The sequence below is a fragment of the Papio anubis genome, chromosome 8 (genome assembly GCF_008728515.1).
Source record: "Papio anubis isolate 15944 chromosome 8, Panubis1.0, whole genome shotgun sequence".
NCBI classification, from domain to species: Eukaryota; Metazoa; Chordata; class Mammalia; order Primates; family Cercopithecidae; genus Papio; species Papio anubis.
The window spans coordinates 45,066,652-45,089,488 of record NC_044983.1 but is presented as its reverse complement, the minus strand read 5'-3'; positions in this window follow the sequence as shown (position 1 = coordinate 45,089,488).

Sequence of the window (22,837 nt, the reverse complement as noted above, 5' to 3'; positions counted from 1 at the left end):
TCTACGCATGTGTTGCACCCATACCACTGCCTCCAACTCCATGCTGAATATTCATCTTATTTAATTTAATTTTAAATATTGAATTTCTTCATATGTTTGTTTTTGAGTTATTGAAAAATGACACAATTTCTTGGAAGTTTCTATTAGACCTGTCTCTTCCATAACATTTATTGCAATTACTCCACATCTTGAAAACCAATTTATTATTGTGACAATTGATCTTATTTCCAGGTAGTTAATAGTAATCATAACCATCCTTAAAAACTGTAATGAAAAATAAATTCAAGTAGCATATGTTCTTCCAGGAGATACGGGTATAAGGTGAATCTGTATGAAGTGTGGCATTTAAGTACACAGTGTCTTTATTACATTTATCATTTGTATCTGGTCCCAAACACTTTGCCTTACATACATTGTATAACCCATGAAAATTCAAATGATTATACTGAATGAATGAATGACTGCTAATGTTGTATTCTTTTTTTTTTTTTTTAAATTTATTTATTATTATTATACTTTAAGTTGTAGGGTACATGTGCATAACATGCAGGTTTGTTACATATGTATACTTGTGCCATGTTGGTCTGCTGCACCTATCAACTCGTCATTTACATCAGGTATAACTCCCAATGCAATCCCTCCCCTCTCCCCCCTCCCCATGATAGGCCCCGGTGTGTGATGTTCCGCTTCCTGAGTCCAAGTGATCTCATTGTTCAGTTCCCACCTATGAGTGAGAACATGTGGTGTTTGGTTTTCTGTTCTTGTGATAGTTTGCTAAGAATGATGGTTTCCAGCTGCATCCATGTCCCTACAAAGGACGCAAACTCATCCTTTTTTATGGCTGCATAGTATTCCATGGTGTATATGTGCCACATTTTCTTAATCCAATCTGTCACTGGTGGACATTTGGGTTGATTCCAAGTCTTTGCTATTGTGAATAGTGCTGCAATAAACATACGTGTGCATGTGTCTTTATAGCAGCATAATTTATAATCCTTTGGGTATATCCCCAGTAATGGGATGGCTGGGTCATATGGTACATCTAGTTCTAGATCCTTGAGGAATCGCCATACTGTTTTCCATAATGGTTGAACTAGTTTACAATCCCACCAACAGTGTAAAAGTGTTCCTATTTCTCCACATCCTCTCCAGCACCTGTTGTTTCCTGACTTTTTAATGATCGCCATTCTAACTGGTGTGAGATGGTATCTCATTGTGGTTTTGATTTGCATTTCTCTGATGGCCAGTGATGAGGAGCATTTTTTCATGTGTCTGTTGGCTATATGAATGTCTTCTTTTGAGAAATGTCTGTTCATATCCTTTGCCCACTTTTTGATGGGGTTGTTTGTTTTTTTCTTGTAAATTTGTTGGAGTTCTTTGTAGGTTCTGGATATTAGCCCTTTGTCAGATGAGTAGATTGCAAAAATTTTCTCCCATTCTGTAGGTTGCCTGTTCACTCTGATGGTAGTTTCTTTTGCTGTGCAGAAGCTCTTAAGTTTAATTAGATCCCATTTGTCAATTTTAGCTTTTGCTGCCGTTGCTTTTGGTGTTTTAGACATGAAGTCTTTGCCCATGCCTATGTCCTGAATGGTACTACCTAGGTTTTCCTCTAGGATTTTTATGGTATTAGGTCTAACATTTAAGTCTCTAATCCATCTTGCATTAATTTTCGTATAAGGAGTAAGGAAAGGATCCAGTTTCAGCTTTCTACTGATGGCTAGCCAATTTTCCCAGCACCATTTATTAAATAGGGAATCCTTTCCCCATTTCTTGTTTTTCTCAGGTTTGTCAAAGATCAGATGGCTGTAGATGTGTGGTATTATTTCTGAGGACTCTGTTCTGTTCCATTGGTCTATATCTCTGTTTTGGTACCAGTACCATGCTGTTTTGGTTACTGTAGCCTTGTAGTATAGTTTGAAGTCAGGTAGCGTGATGCCTCCAGCTTTGTTCTTTTGACTTAGGATTGTCTTGGAGATGCAGCTCTTTTTTGGATCCATATGAACTTTAAAGCAGTTTTTTCCAATTCTGTGAAGAAACTCATTGGTAGCTTGATGGGGATGGCATTGAATCTATAAATTACCTTGGGCAGTATGGCCATTTTCACGATATTGATTCTTCCTATCCATGAGCATGGTATGTTCTTCCATTTGTTTGTGTCCTCTTTTATTTCAGTGAGCAGTGGTTTGTAGTTCTCCTTGAAGAGGTCCTTTACATCCCTTGTAAGTTGGATTCCTAGGTATTTGATTCTCTTTGAAGCAATTGTGAATGGAAGTTCATTCATGATTTGGCTCTGTGTTTGTCTGTTATTGGTGTATAAGAATGCTTGTGATTTTTGCACATTAATTTTGTATCCTGAGACTTTGCTGAAGTTGCTTATCAGCTTAAGGAGATTTTGGGCTGAGACAATGGGGTTTTCTAAATATACAATCATGCCATCTGCAAACAGGGACAATTTGACTTCTTCTTTTCCTAACTGAATACCCCTGATTTCTTTCTCTTGCCTAATTGCCCTAGCCAGAACTTCCAACACTATGTTGAATAGGAGTGGTGAGAGAGGGCATCCCTGTCTTGTGCCAGTTTTCAAAGGGAATTTTTCCAGTTTTTGCCCATTCAGTATGATATTGGCTGTGGGTTTGTCATAAATAGCTCTTATTATTTTGAGGTACGTTCCATCAATACCGAATTTATTGAGCGTTTTTAGCATGAAAGGCTGTTGAATTTTGTGAAAAGCCTTTTCTGCATCTATTGAGATAATCATGTGGTTTTTGTCTTTGGTTCTGTTTATATGCTGGATTATGTTTATTGATTTGCGAATGTTGAACCAGCCTTGCATCCCAGGGATGAAGCCCACTTGATCATGGTGGATAAGCTTTTTGATGTGTTGCTGAATCCAGTTTGCCAGTATTTTATTGAGGATTTTTGCATCAATGTTCATCAGGAATATTGGTCTAAAATTCTCTTTTTTTGTTGTGTCTCTGCCAGGCTTTGGTATCAGGATGATGTTGGCCTCATAAAATGAGTTAGGGAGGATTCCCTCTTTTTCTATTGATTGGAATAGTTTCAGAAGGAATGGTACCAACTCCTCCTTATACCTCTGGTAGAATTCAGCTGTGAATCCATCTGGTCCTGGACTTTTTTTGGTTGGTAGGCTATTAATTATTGCCTCAATTTCAGAGCCTACTATTGGTCTATTCAGGGATTCAACTTCTTCCTGGTTTAGTCTTGGAAGAGTGTAAGTGTCCAGGAAATTATCCATTTCTTCTAGGTTTTCCAGTTTATTTGCGTAGAGGTGTTTATAGTATTCTCTGATGGTAGTTTGTATTTCTGTGGGGTCGGTGGTGATATCCCCTTTATCATTTTTAATTGCGTCTATTTGATTCTTCTCTCTTTTCTTCTTTATTAGTCTTGCTAGCGGTCTGTCAATTTTGTTGATCTTTTCAAAAAACCAACTCCTGGATTCATTGATTTTTTGGAGGGTTTTTTGTGTCTCTATCTCCTTCAGTTCTGCTCTGATCTTAGTTATTTCTTGCCTTCTGCTAGCTTTCGAATGTGTTTGCTCCTGCTTCTCTAGTTCTTTTAATTGTGATGTTAAAGTGTCAATTTTAGATCTTTCCTGCTTTCTCTTGTGGGCATTTAGTGCTATAAATTTCCCTCTACACACTGCTTTAAATGTGTCCCAGAGATTCTGGTATGTTGTATCTTTGTTCTCATTAGTTTCAAAGAACATCTTTATTTCTGCCTTCATTTCGTTATGTACCCAGTAGTCATTCAGGAGCAGGTTGTTCAGTTTCCATGTAGTTGAGCGGTTTTGATTGAGTTTCTTAGTCCTGAGTTCTAGTTTGATTGCACTGTGGTCTGAGAGACAGTTTGTTATAATTTCTGTTCTTGTACATTTGCTGAGGAGTGCTTTACTTCCAATTATATGGTCAATTTTGGAGTAAGTACGATGTGGTGCTGAGAAGAATGTATATTCTGTTGATTTGGGGTGGAGAGTTCTATAGATGTCTATTAGGTCTGCTTGCTGCAGAGATGAGTTCAATTCCTGGATATCCTTGTTAACTTTCTGTCTTGTTGATCTGTCTAATGTTGACAGTGGAGTGTTGAAGTCTCCCATGATTATTGTATGGGAGTCTAAGTCTCTTTGTAAGTCTCTAAGGACTTGCTTTATGAATCTGGGTGCTCCTGTATTGGGTGCATATATATTTAGGATAGTTAGCTCTTCCTGTTGAATTGATCCCTTGACCATTATGTAATGGCCTTCTTTGTCTCTTTTGATCTTTGATGGTTTAAAGTCTGTTTTATCAGAGACTAGGATTGCAACCCCTGCTTTTTTTTGTTCTCCATTTGCTTGGTAAATCTTCCTCCATCCCTTTATTTTGAGCCTATGTATGTCTCTGCGTGTGAGATGGGTCTCCTGAATACAGCAGACTGATGGGTCTTGACTCTTTATCCAGTTTGCCAGTCTGTGTCTTTTCATTGGAGCATTTAGTCCATTTACATTTAAGGTTAAGATTGTTATGTGTGAACTTGATCCTGCCATTATGATATTAACTGGTTATTTTGCTCGTTAGTTGATGCAGTTTCTTCCTAGCCTCGATGGTCTTTACATTTTGGCATGTTTTTGCAATGGCTGGTACCGGTTGTTCCTTTCCATGTTGAGTGCTTCCTTCAGGGTCTCTTGTAAGGCAGGCCTAGTGGTGACAAAATCTCTAAGCATTTGCTTATCTGTAAAGGATTTTATTTCTCCTTCACTTATGAAACTTAGTTTGGCTGGATATGAAATTCTGGGTTTAAAATTCTTTTCTTTAAGAATGTTGAATATTGGCCCCCACTCTCTTCTGGCTTGGAGAGTTTCTGCCGAGAGATCTGCTGTGAGTCTGATGGGCTTCCCTTTGTGGGTAACCCGTCCTTTCTCTCTGGCTGCCCTTAAGATTTTTTCCTTCATTTCAACTTTGGTGAATCTGGCAATTATGTGTCTTGGAGTTGCTCTTCTCGAGGAGTATCTTTGTGGCGTTCTCTGTATTTCCTGGATTTGAATGTTGGCCTGCCCTACTAGGTTGGGGAAGTTCTCCTGGATGATATCCTGAAGAGTGTTTTCCAACTTGGTTCCATTTTCCCCCTCACTTTCAGGCACCCCAATCAGACGTAGATTTGGTCTTTTTACATAATCCCATACTTCTTGCAGGCTTTGTTCATTTCTTTTTCTTCTTTTTTCTTTAGGTTTCTCTTCTCGCTTCATTTCATTCATTTGATCCTCATTCGCTGATACTCTTTCTTCCAGTTGATTGAGTCGATTACTGAAGCTTGTGCATTTGTCACGTATTTCTCGTGTCATGGTTTTCATCTCTTTCATTTCATTTATGACCTTCTCTGCATTAATTACTCTAGCCGTCAATTCTTCCACTTTTTTTTCAAGATTTTTAGTTTCTTTGCGCTGGGTACGTAATTCCTCCTTTAGCTCTGAGAAATTTGATGGACTGAAGCCTTCTTCTCTCATCTCGTCAAAGTCATTTTCCGTCCAGCTTTGATCTGTTGCTGGCGATGAGCTGCGCTCCTTTGCCGGGGGAGATGTGCTCTTATTTTTTGAATTTCCAGCTTTTCTGCCCTGCTTTTTCCCCATCTTTGTGGTTTTATCTGCCTCTGGTCTTTGATGATGGTGATGTACTGATGGGGTTTTGGTGTAGGTGTCCTTCCTGTTTGATAGTTTTCCTTCTAACAGTCAGGACCCTCAGCTGTAGGTCTGTTGGAGATTGCTTGAGGTCCACTCCAGACCCTGTTTGCCTGGGTATCAGCAGCAGAGGCTGCAGAAGATAGAATATTTCTGAACAGCGAGTGTACCTGTCTGATTCTTGCTTTGGAAGCTTCCTCTCAGGGGTGTACACCACCCTGTGAGGTGTGGGGTGTCAGACTGCCCCTAGTGGGGGATGTCTCCCAGTTAGGCTACTCAGGGGTCAGGGACCCACTTGAGCAGGCAGTCTGTCCGTTCTCAGATCTCAGCCTCCGTGTTGGGAGATCCACTGCTCTCTTCAAAGGTGTCAGACAGAGTCGTTTGCGTCTGCAGAGGTTTCTGCTGCTTTGTTGTTGTTGTTGTTGTTGTTGTGTAGCTGTGCCCTGTCCCCAGAGGTGGAGTCTACAGAGACAGGCAGGTTTCCTTGAGCTGCTGTGAGCTCCACCCAGTTGGAGCTTCCCAGCAGCTTTGTTTACCTACTTAAGCCTCAGCAATGGCGGGCGCCCCTCCCCCAGCCTCGCTGCTGCCTTGCCGGTAGATCACAGACTGCTGTGCTAGCAATGAGGGAGGCTCCGTGGGCGTGGGACCCTCCCGGCCAGGTGTGGGATATGATCTCCTGGTGTGCCTGTTTGCTTAAAGCGCAATATTGGGGTGGGAGTTACCCGATTTTCCAGGTGTTGTGTGTCTCAGTTCCCCTGGCTAGGAAAAGGGATTCCCTTCCCCCTTGCGCTTCCCAGGTGAGGCGATGCCTCGCCCTGCTTCAGCTCTCGCTGGTCGGGCTGCAGCAGCTGACCAGCACCGATCGTCCGGCACTCCCCAGTGAGATGAACCCAGTACCTCAGTTGAAAATGCAGAAATCACCGGTCTTCTGTGTCGCTGGCGCTGGGAGTTGGAGACTGGAGCTGTTCCTATTCGGCCATCTTGCTCTGCCCCCCCGCTAATGTTGTATTCTTTGAAGAGTCAGAGTTTATTACTCTTTTGCAACCACGCTTTTAAATCCTGAGTGCATTAGTGTGAAGAAGAAAAAAACAATGGATTCCAGTGGGTGGTAAATGATAATACTGGAATAGTCATACTCACTTTAGATAGGTTAGCCTAGGACTACTTCTAAGTGTCTCAAGGTTTCTGGGGATGCATTTTGTGATTCCTGCCACAAAATGATATTCTTTTATGTATTATGCTAATAATTTAATTAATACCAGTGAAAAGAATTACCAATTCTAAAACCATTCACAGAATATATAGTCAGTCTTAAATGTGTGTTTACCTCTTCATAATATATTTCATGACACATTCTTTATAATACATTTATGTAAATATCTCAAATATCTAACATTTTCTATTAGATAACGAATACCAAAGTTTTTCAAAAAAGGCAAATGCAACTTTTAAAACTCTAAAGTGTATGTTCAGGCTAGTCATAATTTAACTACATGTTCCTATAGAATTTACCCTCTGCCATCAATTCTGGCATTTAAAAAGCCTCTGCACCAGGAATGACTGAGACAATAGGTGACATTAAGTTGTGTGATTTTGTGGAGATTTTGAATTATTTCTATCTCCGGGCTTGCAAAACTTCCAAAATTTCCAGCTTTTCCTACCAGATATAATTTTTCTACAGATCTTAGCTAACACTCCCATCTGGGGCTCCCTAGAAAGACCTCTCATGCCACAGGAGGAAATAAATTCAGCATGCATGACATGCCTGCCAGGATCTAGCTCTCAGACCTTTCTTCTCTCAGATCAGGAAAGTGAAATAACATGAAGAGCATGTGTGTTGGCTAACCCTGGTCCATCATGATGACAGGCTTCTCCCTCCCAGTTGGAATAACAGTTTATCTTAAAGTTCTGTGTCCCTACTATTGCCACAGTGCTTTCAAAAGCCTCTCTTCTTTCTCTTTTTTAAAAAAGTCAATTTGTTTAAAAAAATCCTTCTCACTACTCACAATAGCCAAGATATGAAATCAACCTAAGTGCTCATGAATAGATGAATGGATCAAGAAAATATGTGTGCATATACACAATGGAATATTGTGTACATATACACAACAATATATATGCACATATATCATTCAGTCATAAAAAGGATGAGATCCTATCATTTGCAACAACATGGATGGAATTGGAAGACATTATGTAACTGAAATAACAGACACAAAGAGACAAATATCACATCTTCTCACTCATATCTGCGAGATTAAAACAAACAAACAAAAAAAACTCATGGAGATAGAGAGTAGAATGACAGTTTCCAGATGCAGGGAAGGGTAGTGGAGGTGGGGGAGTTTAGGTGAGTAAGGTTAAAGGGCACAAAAATACAGTTAAGTAGAATGAATAACATCTAGTGTTAAGTAGCACAATAGGATGACTATAGTTAGTAATAATTTATTGTGTAGTTTGAAATAACTGAGTGGAATTGAAGTGTTCCTAACACAAAGAAATGATAAATGCCTGAGATGATGGATCCATCAACTATCTTGATTTGATCATGACGCATTGTACATACGTATCAAAACATCACATGTACCCCATAAATATGTACAACTGTCATCTACCTGTAATAATCAGAAATAATTTTTTTTTTAAAATCCTACTCTGGGCCAGATGCGGTGGCTAACGCCTGTGATCCCAGCACTTTTGGGAGGCTGAGGCAGGCAGATCACTTGAGGTTGGGAGTTCGAGGCCAGCCTGACCAACATGGAGAAACCCCATCTCTAATAAAAAAATACAAAATTAGCCAGGCATGGTGGTGCATGCGTGTAATCCCAGCTACTCGGGATGCTGAGGCAGGAGAATAGCTTGAACCAGGGAGGTGGAGGTTGCAGTGAGCTGAGATGGCGCCATTGCACCCCAGCCTGGTCAACGAGAGTGAAACTCCGTCTTAATAAAAAAAAAAAAAATCCTGCTCTAGTTTTGCTGAATTGATATAAAGAAATAGATTTTATACATGACATTTTTCTTCATAAAATAAATGTAAAACATATATATATACACCCACACAACGTGAAATATCTATCCAAATCTACATCTGGATATCAATATATGGCCCAGTGAAGTCAACCTGTGCTGACTCACCACCAACTGAAGAAGTAGAACATTACCATTTACTTACACCTTCCCTATTTATTTCAGGTCTCAATCTTGTTTTTATGTTTATTATTCCCTTTGTTAAAACATATTTTAAACACATATGAGAATATTTTAAAACATACATTATTCAGTTTAGCTTGTGATTGGGCATTATAAAATTACTATCATATTGAATGTAACTTTCCATAACTTTAATTTTTCTTTCAATATCATGATTCTAAACATTTATCTACATATTTTTGTACTTGAACATTATTCATATTTTTTGTAATGTTTACTTCTCTGTTTCATTCTATTTTGTAAGTTATATATACACAGCTGTGATGATTGACATTTGGGTTGCTCTCCATTCTTGGTGTTTATGAACAGTACAATTAAGAATATTTTTGCACGTTTTAAAAATTGGTCCAAATTGCTTCATAAATTGGTTTTATATTTAAACTCACAGAAAACTACCTAGTCTTGGCCAATCTAGTAAAATAATATCTTACTTGGTTCATTATATCACTTACCTGAATATCATTAAGTTTACTTTTATATGTTTATATATGTTTATATAGTACTATTACTTTTGCTGAGAAATAGTAGCTCACATATTATGCCAACTTTTATAGAGTTGTTTTTCCTGTATACTTTTTAAGAATTTTCACATATTCTGAAAGTTAATCAATGTGTTTGTAATAGGCATTGCAAATACCTTTTGTCAATTTGTAGTGTGATGTACCTTTTTTCTTTTTCTAAGATCATGAATAGGATTTTATATGTTTTCTTCTCAATGTTTAAAGTTTTGACTTTCAGATGTAAGTGTTTGATTTGGCATATAGTGTAAGGTAATACATTTCCTTCATTTTTCCATATGGAATTTTTATTTTATTTGTGCTTTATAGAAATATTTATTGTACCAGAATATACAACAATAATGAACCCTAAGAGTATGCTTGCTGAATTTTTATACACAGGTATAGTTTTGTAGTTACTACTAAGTTACACAAATGTAATCATCTAAGACAAAAAGCATTCCAACAGTCAAAAGTTTATCCTATGTCCATTTCCAGTCAATACACATCCCTGCTCCATAATCACTATAATATCTTAATCAATTATGTGTGCAAAATCTTACACTTATTTTTGTGAGTGAAGTCATACAATATGTATTCCTTTCTATCTTTTCCTCTAAATAAAAGTCTGTGCTCCTGGTGGGAGCCAGAGGTACCTCGGACTTAGCACAATTTTAGTTCTTTTCAAAGACCTTCACTATATTCTCAAATCATTGATTTCCTTTATTGCAGGGAGAGAGCACATACAGGAATACTACATGGAATTTTTCAGCAACCTATGCCATCCTCATAGTAATCTGGCCTATACTATCAGAGAAATGTGCTTTACCAATTTCTCACTCGTATTTTATTGAAAAAGGTATATATTTGATGGTTAGGGAAGAAAAAATTGAAGAAATATTGAGATGATGGGAGTGAAAATCACAATGTGTATATATTAAGGTGTACAAATACTCTGTATTCTAAACTGCATCTTACATACCCAAAAGTTCAGCAGTTGGAACTCCATAAACAACAATTCTCCTTGCTGTACATGTATGGACTTATACAGCCTTTTAAATTACTGAGCTTTTACTTCAAATTCTAGTCTTTCCTGTGGGGATTGTTGCTTCATACACCTATTAACGTTCACCCCAAACTGTAGTGAGGTCCCACAAGACATCTGTCTCCTCTCCATTCCTATGTTTCTCCCTGGAGGGTATGTAATGCAAACTTCAGGTCTTCTGAAAGCATTGTGAATAGTCTACCGTTAATTAAAATTTCATTATTAGAGTGTAAAGTTAAGGTAGAATTGAATAATATTTAATCAAGCTTATAAATTAAAACAAATCAGGATCGTAATTACAGTTTCCTTAACACAGAATTTTTTGCAACATGCTTCGCCTAATGGAAGAAAACTTTGTACTCCCAATATAAGTAGTTATATTTCAATAGAACATAGACTACTACACTATAGACAGAAAGAGAGACTGAGCAACCTACAGGCTGGCAGCTCTATTCAATACCCACACCCCTATGAACACATAAATACTACGGAATCTACATTTTGCAACAGGACAGCAAAGAAGCTGTGGCAAGTGGGGCAGCGTGAAACCTGAAAGCCCTGCTTGCTTTCTCACCTGGCAGACTTGTAGCCTGGGGCAAGTTCTCAGCCCTGCTGACCTGCTTCCTGGAAATGAACTTGGTGCTGTTGGCGGGGGGCGGGCATGATGGGAGTGAGACTGGTAATTTGGACTTCATGGGAACTGGGAGACATCTGTAACTGCTGACTTTCCCCTACTTCCCTGGTGACGTGCAAGACAGAGCAGAGACAGCCATAATCCCCCTGGAAACAAAATCCAGTGGCCTGAGTACAACACTCCTATCCCCCACAGCAGCCACAGCAAACCCCACTCAAGGAGAGCCTGAGCTCAGACATGCATAATCTTGCCTCCACCTGATGGCATTTCTCTATCCACCCTGGTAGTCAAAGACAAAAGACATAATCTCTTGAGAGCTCTAGGACCCTACTTAATCCTCCCTATACATATGCAGATGATGATCTCTTGAAAGTTCCCTCTGCTGAAGGCCAACAGACACAAAACTAGTGTAATAAATAAAACTACAACTAGGGACCCTCACAGATACCACTTCACTCCCCTGCCACCTCCACTGGAACAGGTGCTGGTATCCATGGCTGAGAAACCTGAAGACAGTTCACATCACATAGCTCTGTGCAGACACTCTCCAGTGCCTGGAGCCTGGTAGCTCTGGTGGGTGGCTAGATCCAGAAGAGAAATAATAAACACTAAAGTTTGGCTCCCAGGAAGCCACATCCCTAGGAAAAGGTGGAGAGTGCTATTTCAAAGGAGCACCCCATGGGACAAAAGCTTCTGAAAAACAACACTTGAGCCCCAGATCTTCCTTCTGACATAGTCTACATAAATGAGAAAGACCCAGAAAAACAATTATGGTAATGTGGCAAAACAAGATTCTTTAACACCCCAAAAGATCACACTAGGTCACCAACAATGGATCCAAACCAAGAAGAAATCTCTGAATTGTCAGAAAAAGAATTCAGAAGATCAATTATTAAGCTAATCAAGAAGGTACCAGAGAAGGGTGAAGTCCAACATAATGAAATCAAACAAATCATGCAAATATAAAGGGAAAAATCTTCAGTGAAATAGATAGCATAGATAAAAAACAGTCACAACTTCTAGAAATGAAGGACACACTTGGAGAAATGCAAAATACACTGGAAATTCTCAGCAACAGAATTGAACAAGCAGAAGAAAGACATTCAGAGCTTGAGGACAAGGTTTTAGAATCAACCCAATCCAACAAAGGCAAAGAAAAAAGAACTAAAAAATAAACAAAGCCTCCCAGAATTTTAGAATTGTGTTAAATGACCAAACCTAAAAATAATTTGTATTCCTGAGGAAGAAGAAAAATATAATAGTGTGGAAAACATATTTGAGGAAATAATTGAGGAAAACTTCCCTCAACTTGCTAGAGACCTAGACATTCAAATACAGGAAGCCCAAAGAACACTTGTGAAATTAATTGCAAAAAGATCATTACCTAGCCACATAGTCATGAGGTTATCTAAACTCAAGATGAAAGAAAGAATCTTAAGAGCTCTAAAGCAAAAGCACCAGGTAATCTATAAAGGAATACCTATCAGATTAACAGCATATTTCTCAGCAGAAATCCTATAGGCTAGAAGGGATTGGGGCCATGTCTTCAGACTCCTTAAACAAGACAATTATCAGTCAAGAATTTTGTATCCAGTGAAGCTTCATAAAGGAAGGAAGCATACAGTCTTTTTCAAAAAAACAAATACAGAGAAAATTCGTCCCTACCAAGCCCGCACTACAATAACTGCCAAAAGGTATTCTAAATCTTGAAACAAATCTTTGAAATACACCAAAATACAACCTCCCTCAAGCACAAATTTCACAGAACATATAAAATAAAAAGTTTTTTTTTTAAAAAAGGTATTCGAACATCAAATAGCACAATGAATAGAATAGTACCTCACATGTCAATACTAACATTGAATGTAATTGGCCTAAATGTTTCAATTAAAAGACACAGAATGGTAGAATGGATAATAATTCACCAACCAAGTATCTGCTGTCTTCCTAAGACTCACTTGATACATAAGGACTCACATAAACTTAAGGTAAAGCAGTGGAAAGTGATATTCCAGGCAAATGGACACCAAAGGCAAGGAGGAATAGCTATTCTTACATTAGACAAAACAAACTTTAAAGAAAGAGTAGTTAAAAAAGACAAAGAGGGACATTATATAATGCTAAAAGGACTTGTCCAACAAGAAAATATCGCAATCCTAATACATATGCACCTAACACTAGAGCTCCAAGTTTTGTAAAACAATTACTACTAGACCTAAGAAATGAGGTAAACATCAACACAATAATAGTGGGGTACTTCGATACTCCACTGACAGCACTATCAAGTATCAAGACAGGTATCAAGACAGAAAGTCAACAAAGAAACAATGGACTTAACAAGTATTTACAAAACATTCTATCTAACAACTGCAGAATATACATTCTATCCATCAGCACATGGAACATTCTCCAAGATAGACCATATGATAGCCATAAAAAAAGTCTCAATAAATTATAAGTAATTAAAATTATATTAAGTACTCTCTCAGAGCAGAGTAGAATAAAACTAAAAATCAACTCCAAAAGGAATCCTCAAAACCATACAAATACATGGAAATTAAATAACTTGCTCTTGAATAATCATTGCGTCAACAATGAAATCATGGTGGAAATTTTAAAAATTATTTAAACTGAATGATAATTGTGACACAATCTATTAAAACTTCTGGGATACAACAAAGGCAGTACTAAGAGGAAAGTTCATAGCCCTAAATGCCTGCATCAAAACATCTGAAAGAGCACAAATAGAAAATCTAAGGTCACACTTCAAGGGACTAGAGAAACAAGAACCATCCAAACCCAAACGTGGCAGAAGAAAAGAAATAACAAAGATCACAGCAGAACTAAATGAAAGTGAAACAAACAAACAATAAAAAGAAAGATAAATGAAACAAAAATCTGGTTCTGTGAAACAACAAATAAAATTGATAGACCATTAGTGACATTAACCAAGAAAAGAAGAGAGAAAAGCCAAATAAGCTCAATTAGAAATGAAAGGGTAGATATAACAACGGATACCACAGAAACATGAAAGATCATTCAAGGCTACCATGAACACCTTTCCACACATAACTAGAAAACCTAGAGGAGATGGGTAAATTTCTGGAAATATATAACCCTCCTAGATTAAACAAGGAAGAAATGGAAATTCTGAACAGACCAAAAACAAGAAGCAAAATTGAAATGGTAATAAAAAAGAATTGCCAACACAAGAATGTCCAGGACCAGATAGATTCACAGCTTAATTCTATCAGATATTCAAAGAAGAATTGGTATCAATCCTATTGACACCATGCCAAACAGCAGAGAAAGATGGAATCCTCCAAAAATCATTCTGTGAAGCCAGTATCACTCTAATCCCCCAAAAATCAGGAAAGGACATAGCACAAAGAAAGGAAACTACAGACGAATATCCCTGATGAATATAGAAGCAAAAATCCTTAACAACATACTAGCTAACTGAATCCAACAACATATCAAAAAACTAATCCACCATGATCAAGTAAGTTTATACCAGAAATGCAGGGACAGTTTAACATCCACAAGTCAATAAATGTGTTACACCCCATAAACAGAATTAAAAACAAAAATCACATGACTATCTCAATAGACACAGAAAACTCATTTGACAAAATCCAGCATTCCTTTATGATTAAAACCCACAGCAAAATTGGCACAGAAGGGACATACCTTAATGTTATAAAAGCCATCTATGACAAACCCACAGCCAACATAACACTGAACAGGGAAAAGTTGGAAACATTCCTGCTGAGAACTGGAACAAGACGAGGATGCCCACTCTTACCAATTCTGTTCAACATATTACTGGAAGTCCTAACCAGAGTGATCAGATAAGAGAAAGAAATAAAGGGCATCCGAATCAGTAAGGAAAACGTCAAAGAGTCACTGTTTGCTGATGATATGGTTATACACCTAGAAAACCCTAAAGACTCATCCAAATAGCTCCTAGAACTGATAGATGAATTCATCAAAGTTTGAGGATACAAAATCAATGTACACAAATCAGTAGTTTTGCTATACACCAACAGCAACCACGCTGAGAATCAAATCAAGAACTCAACTCCTGAAAAAAAAAAAGATGTAAGAATATACCTAACGAAGGAGTTGAAAGATCTCTCCAAGGAAAACTGCAAAACACTTCTGAAAAAAATCATAGACGACACAAACAATTGGAAACATATCCCATGCTCATGGATGGATAGAATGAATATTGGGAAAATGACCATACTGCCAAAAGCAATCTACAAATTTAATAAAATTTCTATAAAAATACTACCATCATGTTTCACAGAACTAGAAAAGGCAATCCTAAAATTCATAAGGAACAAAAAAAGAGCCCACATAGCCAAAGCAAGGCTAAGCAAAAAGAATAAATCTGGAGGTATCACATTGCCTGACTTCAAACTATACTATAAGACCAGTCACCAAAACAGTATGGTACTGGCATAAAAATAAGCACGTAGGCCAATAGAACAGAATAGAGAACACAGAAATAAACTCAAATACTTACAGCCAAATGGCCTTTGTCAAAGCAAACAAAAACATAGTGAGGAAAGGACACCCCTTTCAACAAATGGTGCTGGGATAATTAGCTAGCCACATGTGTGGGAATGAAACTGGATCCTCATCTCTCACCCCATACAAAAATCAACTCAAGATGGATTAAGAACTTAAATCTAAGACCTGAAACTATAAAAATTCTAGAAGATAACATGGGAAAAACTCTTCTAGACATTGGCTTAGGCAAGGATTTCCTGAGCAAGAACCCAAAAGCAAATGCAATAAAAACAAAGATAAATTGCTGGTACTAAATTAAACTAAAGAGATTTTGCATGTCAAAAGAAATAGCAAAGTAAACAGACAACCCACAGAGTGGGAGCACATCTTCACAATCTATACATCTGACAAATGACTAATATCCAAAATTTAAAACAAACTCAAATAAATCAACAGGAAAAAAACAAACAACCCCATCACAATGTGGGTTAAGGACATGAAGAAATAATTCTCAAGATAAACAAATGGCCAACAAACGTATAAAAAAATGCTCAACATCACTAATTATCAGGGAAATGCAAGTCAAAACCACAATGTGATACCACCTTACTCCTTGAAGAATGGCTATAATCAAAAAATAAAAGAAAGAAGATGTTGGCATGGGTATGGTAGAAAGGGATCACTTATACAGTGTTGGTGGGAATGTAAACTAGTACAACTACAGAAAACAGTGTGGAGATTCCTTAAAGGATTAAAAGTAGAATTACCACTTGATCCAGCAATCTCACTGCTGTGCATCTACCCAGAGGAAAAAAAAAGTCATTATGCATAAAAACATACCTGCACATGCACATTTATAGCAGCACAATTTGCAACTGAAAAATATGGAACCAGCCCAAATGCCCATCATTCAATGACTGGATAAAGAAATTATGGTGTATATATACCATAGAATACTATTCAGCCATAAAAGGAATGAATTAATGGCATTCACAGCAACCTGGATAGAACTGGAGACTATTATTCTATGTGAAGTAACTCGGGAAGGAAAAACAAACATTGTATGTTCTCACTCATAAGTGGAAGCTAAGCTATGAGAATGCAAAGTCATAAGAATAATACAATGGACTTTGGGGACTCGCAGGAAAGGGTGGGAGGTTGGTGACGGATAAAAGACTATGCATTAGGTACAGTATACACTGCTGGGGTTATGGGTGCACCAAAATCTCAGAAATCATGACTAAAGAACTTACTAATGTAACCAACCATCACCTGTTTCCCAAAAACCAATTGAAATTAAAAATAAAATAAAATGAAAACAAAGGCCACATAGCTGAGGACTGATCCCGCCAAGTGCCCTTCCTTGGAGCTCTCTTCCTCTGGTGCTATGTTTTCTGTCAGTTCCCAGCACACTTACAGGCAGTCTCCTGTGCAAACTTTCACATGGCTATCAAGGGCTCTATCCCTCACATATGCCCCTTACACTTCTGGGCCCCACAGACTTTTGGAGGGCAAGAAAATACCAATTAAATCTCTTTTCTTTTATCCTGATGTTAGAGAATATGCCCAGCCTTTATCTCTTGGATTTGTCATGGGGCAGGGTGGGGTCAGATACTAGTGCACTGCATCCCCAATGCACAGGTCCATGCTATTAGTAATCTCTGTGTGGCTCCTTTTTCTAGACCTAAAGTGAAATGAACAAACAAAACCTGACCTCTTATCTCTCCCTTCAGTGGTCAGATCTGAGACTTTGGCATGGCAATATTGCATTTTCCAAAGAAATGATTTCAATAAGCAGATCTCCATTATACCGTCTACCATTTTGTATCTTCTTTTTGGGCTTGACAGTCCCTGAGATGGTTCTCGTCCAATTACTTTGAAATTTCTGCATCATGGTGCTAAACATCCCTTTGAACTTTCACCGTGTTTTGAATTTTGGTACCTTAGCCTCAACTTCTATTAATATCCTCTTATAGGGAATTCATATTGAGATATTTCTCTAAACATGCAACTATTTCACCTAGTATGTTCTCACACTTAAATTCAAAATTAGTGAAATTAATTCATCATTTTATAGCAAAAGGAAGGAACTCTTTCATTACACTTTTCTTAGAGTTCAGAGTTTTAGACTTGAATAAGGCTGTCAGGCTCAGGCTCTGACAAACCGGGTCTTGGAGAGAACTTTGCAGTTTGGCTTGTTATGCTAATTGCAGTGAAACAGCATTTTGCATATTTAAAATCATGTCCACTAATTTCTCTAACAGGTTTTCCAGTATTCAGACCACTTCCAGTTCTGTTCTTCACTACTCTACCCAACATAACACAAAGTAGAAGTGAAATGATTCCAGGTGTAAATATAGACCTGTATTTCACCTCATGACTGGAACCTTCTGTTGAGGGAATTCTCTTGTAGCTAATTTCTACCATCCTGTTCCAATAGGAAGCTGAGAGTTGACTACATCTATGGGCCTTCCAGTGTTACAGTCTGGTCGTTACTTCAAAGAAGAGATATAAAGTGCTTCCAAATGGCTCATCCATCACACAGTTATCAAGAACCAATTAACAGCAATGCAACAACACATTGGTAAGATTTGTTTTGGAGTTTGTTGTTGTTGTTTTTAAATCTAAATCCAATTTCTAAACTTCAAGAGATTATTCTAGTGGTGGAAAGAGAAATACAAATAGACAAGTTCTAGTAAAACATGGCAAGTGCTATAACACAGATATGAATAGAACGCTATGGGAGTGAATAAATGTGGAGGAGCTCACAGTGTTTGGAGAAGAGAAGGTAACATGTTACTTACTAGATTGAAGGAGGAATGAAAGAGTCATGTCAGTCAGTTGGGGGTAAAAGTCACCTGATTGTGATTTTCGATTCATTTGAAACAGTGACTGCATCCAAAATATCTGTCAGAAAATATTCATATATTTTATTTAAAAAGCATAAAGCATATGTCATTTTATTTAAGGGAATCTAGAATATCAATTGACTGAAAAATCACAGTTCTTTGTGTTTTGTTATTCTTTTGAAGCGTCTGATACACTCAGAATTACTTTGTGGTTTTGTATTTGTAACTAAACGCAATGTATTCTTGCCCTCTAACATGCTATTACCTGTACTTTTAGATTTTTGGTATTTATTTCCCAAATCACTGAAGGACATTGGACATGCTCTTCTTCACTCTGACTCATCAATCAACTTTGGTTTCTTGACTACCAGGTATTTACCCCAAAGCATCTTCCTTCTCTCTGAATTGTGGAATTATGTTAACAATTTCCCCAGGGATAAGTATAAAATCTCCATTTAAAACTGACTTAATTATATTTTAAGTTAGTACAAGAAGTGACCATATGTTAACTCTATTCAAAACACTTGTGTATCAGTGGTCAGATTTAAATTTTCATAGTTAGGGAATTATTAGACAACAAAATTGTGATGAATAAGAGTAGCTATTTCTTGATAAATGATCAGGGACTGATTATAGCTACTATATTTCTAGTAGTGATCCTTTAATAACACAGGATATAATTTTCTCTTCAAAGTCATGAAGTACTCTTAACAGACCATTTCAAGTCTGGTTCCATAAGAATAAGTACCAAAAATATTTAGAGTTGGTGACCATGATCTTATACATCACATGAATGCTGAGAAGAAAAAAGATTTATGGGCCATCTGATTGCATATAAATGAATTGCAATATAGATGAAAGGAAGCAAAGACATCAGTCATACACAATATAAATAATATGTCCTAGTAGCTAATCACCATTTCTTGGCCTTGAGTTCATTGATATAGGTCATCTTTACATATTGTTGTAGAGTAAAATTTACAAGTCATGTCAATAGTCAGACATATTCAACATTCATCCACTCATTTAGCAAATATTTATTGAGCAGTGTACCTGGGTGATGGAAATGAAATATGAATAGACATGACCTATCCTTTAATAATTTTTAGGGCAGAGGTATTCAAATATTCATTTTATGAAACATTACAACTGGGAGAGCACATGGGGCAAGCTGGCTCTTCACTCTAGTGTAAATTACAGGAAAAAGAATCTTAACCACTTTGTCTTGGAAATGGCTTGCAAAGCATGATGCGTGCTTACAAGAGAACATGAATTTTACATGACTCATAAGGTTAAAGGTAACACAGGTATTACCTGTATTATATGTTTACCCCCATCCCTCGGGTGAAAACATGGCCATATATCAAAGGATCACATTTTATCCCACAAATATATACAATTTTTATCTATTAGTTAAAACTAAAAAGAAAATGGAAAGCACACAGATGCCAATGACATTTTTATTTCCCCTCCATTCCCCCCAAAAACGTAAGTGATAAATCTATGTAATTGGAACATAGAATTATATGATTTAGCGATTCAAAGAAAAACTGAAGAGAAAACTGGGAACCATATTGTTAAGAACTTTTCTATCATAGTTAGCTGTTTAATCCATGTATTTTAAACAATGGAGAATTTCTTAGGAATTTAAATGAGGTAATGCCATGGAATTTCCTCGTCTCCTTCTAGTAGAGGTGTGTGTGATAAAGCAAGTAGGGTGGGAAGCTTGGTGGCGAGGCAAGAACGCAGATAGACAAAAGGATTGGGGTGCTGACTTTGTGATTCTGTGGGGTGATCCACCCTGTGCAATGGGGAGGAGGAGGGACCATTAGCATCGAACATGAAATGAAACACTGAAAATACAAATGATCCTCATATGTGACCTGGAATTTTGGATATCAATATTTATTTGTATGCATTTACATACTTTCTATATATCAACTCTGGTTTCAAGTTTATTTATAGATGGGCATTATCTAAATCACTGACTCCTGTTTTCTGCTCTAAATATTTAGGTAATGCTGGGCCCCGTGAGAATTATAGCACCCCCTGACTACCGTGGCTTGAGCTTCACTGGCTTTGGAGTTATATTTTCTCATGCTGGAGCACAATTTACCTGATTATATGTGCTATAAAATGGATATTTCATGTTTACAAAGACTTTGGGCCCCTTCCAATGTAGATGTTCAACATAATTTACTATTGTTGACTGTTTTATGTGCTACACAGAACAGAAACACAACTGAAAGTCAGCCACAGAGTGTGGGACTGACAAATCATATTATGTTCAATTATAGGAATGGGAAACATTGCCAACCTTAATCATTCACTTCTCTTCATGAACACAAAATACCAGTTTCACTGGGATATCTTTAAATATGCCCGAATGTAGCGGTTTGTTGGGGCTGGATCAGACTTGGGGAAGCCAATGGTCATCTGTTCAGGAGTTTTGTAAGCTTACTCCCCAATGGTTAGTTATCAGGGGAACTCGCCCCTGATAATTCAACGTGAGTCCTTTTCTATGTTTCCTAAGTGTCAGCTGGTTTGAGAAATAAAGGGAAATAGTACAAAAGAGAGAAATTTTAAAGCTGGTTGTCCGGGGGACACATCACATATCAGCAGGTTCCATCATGCCCCACAAGTCACAGAACTAGCAAGTTTTTATTACTGATTTTCAAAGGGGAGGGAGTGTACGAATAGGGTGTAGTCACAGAGATCACATGCTTCACAAGGTAATAAAATATCACAAGGCAAATGAAGGCAGGGAGAGATCACAGGACTGAGGTAAAATTAAAATTGCTAATGAAGTTTCAGGCACACATTGTCATTGATAACATCTTGTCAGGAGACAGGGTTTGAAAGCAGACAACCCGTCTAGCCAAAATTTATTAGGCAGGAATTTCCTCATCCTAATAGGCCTGGGAGTGCTAAGGGAGACTGGGGCTTATTTCATCCGTTATCTACAACTATAAAAGACAGATGTCCCCAGAGCGGCCATTTTAGAGACTTAACTCTAGGAATGCATTCTCTTTCTCATGAATGTTCCTTGCTGAGAAAAAGAATTCAGCAATATTTCTCCTATTTGCTTTTGAAAGAAGAGAAATATGACTCTGTTCTGCCCAGCTCTCAGGTAGGCAGACCCAAAAGTTATCTCCCTTGTTCCCTGAACATCACTGTTATCCTGTTCTTTTTTCAAGGTGCCCAGATTTCATATTGTTTAAACCATTTGTGCAGTTAACGCAATCATCACAGATTCCTGAGGTGACACACATCCTCAGCTTACGAAGATGACGGGATTAAGAGATTAAAGTGATGACAGGCATAGGAAATCACAAGATTATTGATTGGGGAAGTGATAAATGTCCATGAAATCTTAACAATTTATATTCAGAGATTGCAGTAGAGACAGGCGTAAGAAATTATAAAATTATTAATTTGGGGAACTAATAAATGTCCATGAAATCTTCACAGTTTATTTTCTTCTGCCATGGCTTCAGCTGATCACTCTGTTTGGGGTCCCGGACTTCCCACAACAGTTACTAACTTGAAATGGATCATGGTGGGGGCATTTATAAAATTGAATGGGTTATAGTGGGAGCATTTATAAAATGGAAATCCACAAACATTACACATGAGGCCTTTTTTTTCTTGGACACCTGGTTTACCAACTCACCACTATCTGAATTCAACAGCCACTACATAACCTAGTTTGATAAGTCACTCAGTCAAATGTTTATAATATAGTTATTAAGTCATACTGCAATAATAGATACCCTTTTATTTCTTCTTCACTAATTTGGACATGTTCTGTATTTCATGAAAAGAAAAACATGGAAATAAATTGTGATCAGGTTCTGACAGCAAGTTTTCATTTTTTTTTTTTTGCTTTCTACAATAAAGGTTTACTTAAAAGCATGATTAAAACAGATATTACAAATTAAATATATTGCATGTGCAGTGGGAAAGATCTAGGTTTTTGGCTTATGCAATTTGCAGGACCCTCTCTAAGAAAAAAATGATTACAAAGGGAAACTAAACAGTGAGTAATCATTTACAGTAAAAATAATGAATTAAAAATTTTCAAAAAGCTAACAAATATTATGAAAATCAAAAAGGTCAGAAAAATAGCATAATTATTTACTCATAATGACCCAATATTTCTCTATACCCTCTTACAATCTTGGACTGCATGTATTTTCATGGGTTTTCCTATAACAATGACATTGCAATATCATTTCATATAGAGATAATAGAAATGTAATTCATTTTTCCCCCCAGCAATGTTAATTGCAATTTCATTTTTATTATTTACACTTAGGATCCATGAAACATGGGTCTTCACATTCTTTGTACTCTCTATTTGCAGAGTCTTCCCAGAGGCTATAAGTGGAGTGATTACAAATCACATAAATACAT